The 8718-nt window shown below is 44.6% G+C and overlaps 1 long non-coding RNA gene across 2 annotated transcripts in view; it reads right to left on the reverse strand.

Moving 5' to 3' along the window:
* LOC143818223 (uncharacterized) overlaps nt 1-1960 on the reverse strand; it is a 575754-nt gene extending 573794 nt beyond the window's left edge. The window contains exon 1 of one of the 2 annotated variants that reach the window (XR_013224394.1): nt 1810-1960. This is a non-coding gene — a long non-coding RNA (uncharacterized LOC143818223). The remainder of the gene's footprint in view (nt 1-1809) is intronic. The other variant, XR_013224395.1, reaches the window with a different exon arrangement.
* Nucleotides 1961-8718: the final 6758 nt, after the last annotated feature.

The raw sequence follows: 8718 nt of genomic DNA on the forward strand, positions 1-8718 counted from the left end.
TATCAGGGGCAGGAGTGATGATATGTCCATCACACACGTGCGGTTTAAAATACTGAGCATCGTGATTCTGGCCGATGCCCCTCTTGATGTCATTACACAGTTCAGGGAAATATAAGGATAGCTTATGTTGAGCGGGGGCGCCACTATCATGTCATGAGTCGACTCATGACTCATGACCTTAGGGTGCCAACTTCTGCGGCATAGGCAGGGTTCAGCATGTAGGGAGAGGCCCTAAGACCCATGAGAGGACTGTTACCTCATAGTGGGGTTTGAAGCCATTTTAGACCAGAAGATCTTGGTATCTTTTAAACTCAAGACTTTCAAAGGGAATAAGGCCATCTCCAAAGACCTTGGTGTCCCAGATTCAACAGTGTGCAATGTTATTAAGAAGTTTGCCAAGCAGAGAACTTTTAAAGTTTTTTTTTGTTATAGTTTACATGTATAAGGGTCGCATAGGTTGATCGCTTTGGTTGTTGATTGAAGGGGCTATGAGGGGGCTCATATTGCATGTAGGAGGCTATGTGGTGGATCATACTGTATATAGGGGGATGTCAACATACTTAATTCTGCGCAATAATAAGTCATACAGTTATTAATATTTTTTGTAATTATATTAATATTGAGCAGAATTAATTTCAGCCTACTGGTTCGGACTCCACAATAGTCGCAGTCTGTTATGTGGCCCCTGGGGAAATTAATCCTCCACCCTTGCTCTATTTTGCATAGCACAGTTATTTATAGTGCCGTTCATAAGCATCCCGTGTAGGGATGTGCACTAGAGCACATGTGTATTACTGACATGACCTATCACATGATTTATTGAGGGATCACATGACATGTCACGTCACACATCAGGTCCCTGGGGGGGCCTATGCCTTTTAAACTGCTCGGGGTCCTGGTTACTCTTAACCCACCCCTGCCAGGAGCATTCATGCAGCCCCCGCATAAGGACACAGCGACCAACATATTTCACTGTAGCAACCATGCATTTTTCTTTGTATTTCTCATTTTTGTGACACCATACAGTTTTGAAGCCATCAGTTCCAAAAACATTTATCTTAGTCTCATAGTGTGATCCATATAGCCTACATATGTTTAGCAAGGTTACTGGCAAATTGTAGGTGGACTTTTCGTACAAGAGTTTCCTTTATGGATGATACCCATGCAAGCCAGTCATTTGCAGTGTAGTAGTCTCTTCTCTGGCTATTGTCCCAGGCAAGATCTTTTAACTACATTATCTCTGAAACGCCAGAGTATTTCAGAGAAAATTATACATTGCTGCACTACTGTAGTGCAGCTAGGCTGCGATTCATGCTGCCCACAGTTCGGGCAGTATGAATGACCCAACATGAATGGTATTGCTGCATATAGTAAAAAACATTGTCTCCTTTGAAGACAAGTTACAGTCTAGGTTTTAATGGAGCTCTGCCCCATCAACAGCTGTTCGAAGCAAATCCTGGCTGTGAAATGAAACCATTACCCTTCGAGTAAGGGGCTCAACCTGTGAGCTTGCTCCATACATTTGCACTACCTTGCATATACACTGATGTCAGGAAGGGGTTAAATGCATTTACTAATCAGGGTAGAACTATAGTAATAATGATAATAACTATCCTTCCCAAAATGAACAAAGAAAGTGTTAATCACAGTGACGGACTATTGTGTCTCACACAATATATGTACTGGTCTGCCTGGTGTCTTTAAAATAACAGTTCCATGAGGGATACAAATTAAAGTCTGTAATTGGAGCTTTTTAACAATACACATAACACATTTGAGATGGAATCTCATTCAATAAATCAGGTTAACCTTTTCAATGTTGCTGCATAGAAATTAATTACTTGTATCTTTCCACAAGACCTTTTCAGAGTGTGTGGAATTAGTGTCTTCAACAGACCCAGGGTGTCAGGGTAAATGTTCTGCTGGTATTCTAAGCTTTCAGCTATTCCAAAACTGATGGGAGCCTAAATCAGGAAGAAGACATAATCAATCTTCTGTTCATCAAAGGGATAAAGAGGAGCAGAAAGAAGAAACTAATTTATGATCATTTCAAAAATCATCATTATTACCTTGTTTCTGATTTTTGTCACCTCACCACCTTTCTCTATTCCATATTACAGTTCTAAAATGTATATAATATTCTCATGGAAAGGTTTAAAATAAATGAGCGGGAAGCATTCTTCCAATTCAAGTTTGTTTGCAGTCTCCCTGTGCCGTGCTACTGGCAGCCCATTGCAGCAGCAGCAGTGCAGCGCCCCAGGGTCCTGGTCGTTGCAGTAATTTCAGGCGTATTAATCAACATCATTTGATAAGTAGCATGTTCCTTACTCTCTGCTGTCATGCCTTGCATATGCATGCAATTTTTGCTTGTTGATCAGAACTGAATATTGCTGTTCTTCATATTGTCTTATATGAGTATCTTGATATGGTCATTATCCATTTAATTTATTAAGTTGACATCTAAATATCAATAGTGTCAATTAGGGTAAGCCGCCGCTGAGTGGGGGCGCCATATCCGCTGACAAGTAGGGTGCCAACCTCCACAGGCAGATGAATATCAGCAAGGAATAGCGAGAGTTATGGTACATAGAGTTTTTCACATGCACTTTTTTGTTTTGCACCATTGTTTTTGTTCGTGTACTGCACCCTGCTTAAACTAAGCCAATATCAAAGGTTTAACTCTATCTATATTTTCCTGTCATGTATAGATGCTGGCCTATATGAGACACTATAATTAGGGCTCATTCAAGGAGATATAGGGCCAGCCGACGGTGAGTGGGGGCGCCAGTCTCGTATTATTGTGTAGGGTGCCAACCTCTACTGATTGGTAGAAATTGATACAGGATTATCAGATGCAGGGGGTAATCTAGAGTGCACAGTTGTGTGTTAATTTGTGTATAATTGGTTGTGGTTGTCTCATGGTTTTTAGAGTAATATAAATAAATATAGTATTTTATCTTGGCTATCAAAAAACTTTAAAAGGTTATTTCTGGATTTCTCTATACAGTAATTTAATTTTCCTCTAGTGGGGAGTGATATTATGTTTGGAGTCAAAGAAGGTCAACTGCATCCAGGTATCACAAACATGCAACACATTTCATACTCCAGGCCACCAGGGGGAGCTCTGCTCCTATTTATTAGGGCACTCCTCACACTTAGGTAAAACTAGTTGCCTGGGGAGGAAGTTAGTTAGTTTCTGGCTGAGCTTCGCTCAGGTAGTTGGTCCCTGACAGGGGTGGGAGCCTGTCAGAGATCGAGACAGAAGGACACGGAGCTGTGCATGCCCTGGGAGCTGCAGCTTCCAGAAAGAGACATTGAAGGAGAACTGTATTGTAGAGTGGGTGAAGAAGTCATAGCAAAGGAGTGGATTCCAGGAGGGAAACAGCCCTACACAGGCTGCCTCCTTCTGAGGCGCAGGATCCCGGTAGCCGGAACACCGAGGGAGCAATGATAGTTTATGCCTTGCTCTATAGACTGGCAGGACAGCTAATTTCATGTTACCTGCCTGCCCTTACACCCAGGAGGCAAGCTGGCACCCCTTAGAGGCTGGGGCATGATAGAGTCCCTGTAAAACGCCTCAAGCCTCCGGTCATACGGGTTTGTCCTATCCATCTGGGGAACAGAGAGAGAGACATAACATCTACAACATCTGTGAGGACCTTATGAGAAGCTTAGCAGTAAAGGACTACAACACCATGGCGCTAGAGGAAGGCTACTGATTTCTACCTGGACCAGGGGACTCTGGATTTGACTCCAAACCGGCCGGACTCTGTCTGCCCTGTGATCTGGTGCTCTGGACAGTGGATGCTGAAGCCTTCAGTAAAAGATAAAGAGACTGCAACCTTGTGTCCTCGTTCTTCACTGCGCCACCATCTACACACTAAGAAGCCCTGGGGACATACTTCACCTGTGGGAAGGTATACCAGCTAGATGCCATAACATCACCCCAGCGGACTTAAATCAGCGTTGGTCACCCTGACTGAATACCACAGGTGGCGTCATGAACATATCCCTTTAAAGACCTTTCCCTTTTAAAATGGACGTCCCAGGGCCACGGAGCGGGTCAGCCGCCGTGACATCCCCCTGTGAACTGAAAGACCTGGTACCGAGTGCCCCGCTGCCCTTGGAGGCGATTTGTTTCTTTTGTCTCTGTATGTTGTCTATTCTTTTGGACTTTCTACTGGCTTTGGTACCTTTATGGACTCCTAATTTGCAACCGCAGATTGATGGATAGTTTATACAGGAGCGCACTGTTCCTGTATGATGGACCATTGTGGGAAGGCGGAAACCATTCACCCATACAACCAACTGCCTCTGGACACGCAGCGCTGGATCACCACCCGGATCTGCCACTACTACGTACATCCCCCTACAGGTACATGCATCTCCTAAATGGATACCAGTAATGCGACGCACCCATGGACATGTATCTAATGCACCCACTACCAGCTACAGTTCCACAATACACACAGCTTCTACCTTGTTGGTTACTGATGCAGCCATCAGTGTACAGAGGAGAACACTGGAAACAGTCAGATACGGCGCACACTGGAGCAAAGGACAGTGACACTGATCTGCTGGTTGCCCCTAAGTCTGTCACTAAACGTGTTGTGTATTCAAAGGATCGACTTTTGGAGCTGAGCAGGATGAAGGCTACTCCAGCCGTGGCCATACCACTTGTTCTCCGTGAAGTGTGGAGACCTTTCAGAGGCTCCAGAGCAGGAATAAAGGTGAAGTCCAGGAGAAGAAGGTTTAAACCAGCAGTCCCATCCATTATCATGCGTAATGTACGCTCGCTGGGAAATAAGACGGATGAACTGCTAGCTCTGTGTAAAACCCAGATGGAGTTCAAGGAATCCAGTCTTATGTGCTTTACAGAAACCTGGTTACATGGGGAGGTCCCTGATTCAAGTGTCTTGATTCCAGGGTTTCACATGGTCCGGGCTGATAGAGACAAAGCTAAGTGTGGTAAGAAAAAGGGTGGTGGGGTGATATTATACATTAATAACAGATGGTGCAATCAGCGTCATATTACTGTTAAGGAAAGTCATTGCAGTCAAAACATTGAACTTTAAAGGTACTGTCACATTTAGCGACGCTGCAGCGATCTAGACAACGATCCCAATCGCAGCAGCGTCGCTGTGTGGTCGCTGGAGAGCTGTCACACCGACAGCTCTCCAGCGACCAACTATGCGAAGTCCCCTGGTAACCAAGGTAAACATCGGGTTACTAATCGCAGGGCCGCGCTTAGTAACCCGATGTTTACCCTGGTTACCAGCGTAAACGTAAAAAAACCCCAAACACTACATACTTACATTCCGGTGTCTGTCCCCCGGCGCTGTGCTTCTCTGCTCTGTGTAAGTGCCAGCCGGAAAGCACAGCGGTGACGTCACTGCTGTGCTCTGCTTTCCGGCCGGCCGGCGCTTACAAAGTGCAGAGAAGCACAGCGTCAGGGGACAGACACCGGAATGTAAGTATGTAGTATTTGGGTTTTTTTACGTTTACGCTGGTAACCAGGGTAAACATCGGGTTACTAAGCGCGGCCCTGCGCTTAGTAACCCGATGTTTACCCTGGTTACCAGTGAAGACATCGCTGAATCGGCGTCACACACGCCGATTCAGCGATGTCTACGGGAGATCCAGCGACTAAATAAAGTTCTGGCCTTTCTGCTCCGACCAACGATGGCACAGCAGGATCCTGATCGCTGCTGCCTGTCAAACTCAACGATATCGCTAGCCAGGACGCTGCAACGTCAAGGATCGCTAGCGATATCGTTCAGTGTGAAGGTACCTTTAGCAGTTGGCCTCTGGCCCTATTATCTACCTAGGGAACTCTCCATTTGCATTACAGTAGCCGTGTATATACCTCCATCCGCAAACCAAGAGGCAGCTGGGGAAGTATTGTCTGTTGTGTTAGACCGCATTCAGACAAAGCACCCAAACTCGTTAACTGTAATCTCTGGGGACTTTAACAGAGCCATGATCTCAAAGGCTCTCAATATGTAAAATGTGCCACAAGGAACACCAGTATATTGGATCTACTCTATGCGAATGTTAAAGACGCCTATTCATCGTCTGCACTGCCCTCCCTGAGGAAATCAGACCACAACCTCATACTATTGTCTCAATCATACCAACCTGTTGTCAGTAAGCAACCAGTGACAATAAAACTAATTAGGAAGTGGACTCCTGCGGCAGATGAGGCTCTACGAAACTGCTTTGACCTCACAGACTGGGAGGTGATATGTGACAGGGGAGAGCATGATGATGTAAATTATATTGTCGGGCGAGTAACGGATTATATAAATTTTTGTACTGACACTGTTGTACCAGCTAAAAAGATTCAATGTTATGCAAATAACAAGCCTTGGATTACAAAAAAATTGAAACACTTGCTAAACAAGAAAAAACTGGCATTTAAAATGAAGGATACAAAGAAACTGAAATTGATACAAAGGGATTTAAAAGGGAAAATGAAGAATGCCCATGAGGCGTTCCGACTTAAATTAGAAAATAAATTGTCACACAACAATTCCATGGATGTGTGGTCTGGCATGAAACAGCTCACTGGGTTTAAGGCAAAGCCGGAGCATGGGGAAGTGGATCTGCCCTTGGCTAATGAAATGAACGAGTTTTTCAACAGATTCACCCACACATGCACAGCGTCATCAGGAATGGGGGATGGAGCTGGGAAAACATCGGCAGCATTGACATTGGGGGATAAGCTGCCTGCTTTCACTGTCTCCAAAAGCGATGTGAGAAGACAGTTTAGTAGACTTGTTATTGTCAAAGCAGCTGGGCCTGATGGCCTCAGTCCACATGTCCTCAGAGCATGTGCAAACCAACTGTGTACTGTCTTCCAGCACCTATTTAACTGGAGCCTTCACTCACAGGGGGTACCAGAACTGTGGAAGACCACCTGCCTGGTGCCGGTTCCTAAGACCACTTTTCCAACTTCCCTACAAGACTATCGTCCAGTGGACTTAACATCAAATGCAATGAAGTCCTTGGAGAGAATAATACTCGCCTACTTGTGTCTAAGGGTTAGGGCTTTTTCTGACCCCCTGCAGTTTGCGTACCAGCAGAGATTGGGGGTGGATGATGCTGTAGTGTCTCTGCTACATACAGGGCACTCATTCTTGGACAATGATGGATCTGTAGTTCGAGCCATGTTTTTTGACTTCTCAAGTGCTTTCAATACCTTACAGCCACCCTTACTACGTAATAAGCTGACTGATATGGCTGTAGATGAGGAGATGGTGAACTGGATAAACAACTACCTGATGGACAGGCCACAGTTTGTAAGGATGGGGGAGGTGGTATCAGGCAGTATACGGAGCAATGTTGGAGCCCCTCAGGGTACAGTGTTGTCCCCCTTCCTCTTCACATTATGTACAGCTGACTTTCAGTATAAATCAGATTTTTGTCACCTCCAAACATTCTCAGATGTCTCAGTGATTGTAGGGGGCAATGTGGGGGGCTGGGGAGAGGAGTAATATAGAAGGGTGGTTTCTGACTTTGTAGATTGGTGCCGTACTAACTGTCTAGAACTAAATGTAAAGAAAACCAAGGAGTGGGTGGTGAGTTATAGAGAGAAGAAGGAGGATTACTTACCGATCAATATTGCTGGCCAGGAGGTTGAGATTGTTGAGAGCTACAAATATTTGGGGGTTCACCTTGACAGTAAACTCGATTGGAGGTGTCATACAGAAAAGGTTTACAAGAAGGGAATGAGCAGACTGTACTTTCTTTGGAAGCTCAGGTCATTCAATGTGTGCAGTAAAATGTTGGAAATGTTCGTTGTGGCAAGCGCCATCTTTTTTGCTATCATTCTGTGGCAGTAGTGTGCGAGTAGCTGACGCTAATAAGCTCAGCAAACTTATCAAGAAGGCAAGCGTGGCTGTTGGCCCCTATCTGGACTCTTTTGAGGAGGTATTGGAGGATAGAATTCAGAAGAAGTGTAGGGCTACAATGAACAATAATACACACCCACACTTAGCAGCCGCCTAATCCTACTAAGGTGTAAGAAGGAGAAATTCAGGAAATCGTTTGTACCTACTGCTATGGGGATGTATAATAATTTCCTAAGGGTGGTAGACAATAATGACTGATTGCTGGTGTACTAATGTCAATTAACAGTGATTTATATACCTGAACCACCCACAATTATTTGTTATGTAATGTTAGTATACTTGGGCAAGATTTGTGTCCAAATATTTTATGTACTGCTGTTTGTATTGCTGCTGTAATACTGTAATTTCCCCCTGGGATCAATAAAGTGTATCGTATTGTATCGTATCTTATTGTATCGTATCTCATGTCTTAAGGCTATGTGCACAATATAATGGTCCACTGCGGATTTTTCCGCAGCGGATTTGATAAATCTGCAGGGCAAAAACGCTGCGTTTTTGCTGCAGATTTATCGTGGATTTACCGCGGTTTTTCTGTGGATTTCACTGCGGTTTTACAACTGCAGTTTTCTATAGGAGCAGCTGTAAACCTGCTGCGGAATCCGCAGAAAGAAGTGACATGCTGCGGAATGTAAACCACTGCATTTCCGCACGTTTTTTTCCGCAGCATGTGCACAGCGTTTTTTTGTTTCCCATAGGTTTACATTGTAATTAGTGTTGAGCGATACCTTCCGATATCGGAAAGTATCGGTATCGGATTGGATCGGCCGATATTCAAAAAATATCGGCTATCGCCGATACCGATACC

The sequence above is a fragment of the Ranitomeya variabilis genome, chromosome 3 (assembly GCF_051348905.1).
Source record: "Ranitomeya variabilis isolate aRanVar5 chromosome 3, aRanVar5.hap1, whole genome shotgun sequence".
Classification (NCBI taxonomy): domain Eukaryota; kingdom Metazoa; phylum Chordata; class Amphibia; order Anura; family Dendrobatidae; genus Ranitomeya; species Ranitomeya variabilis.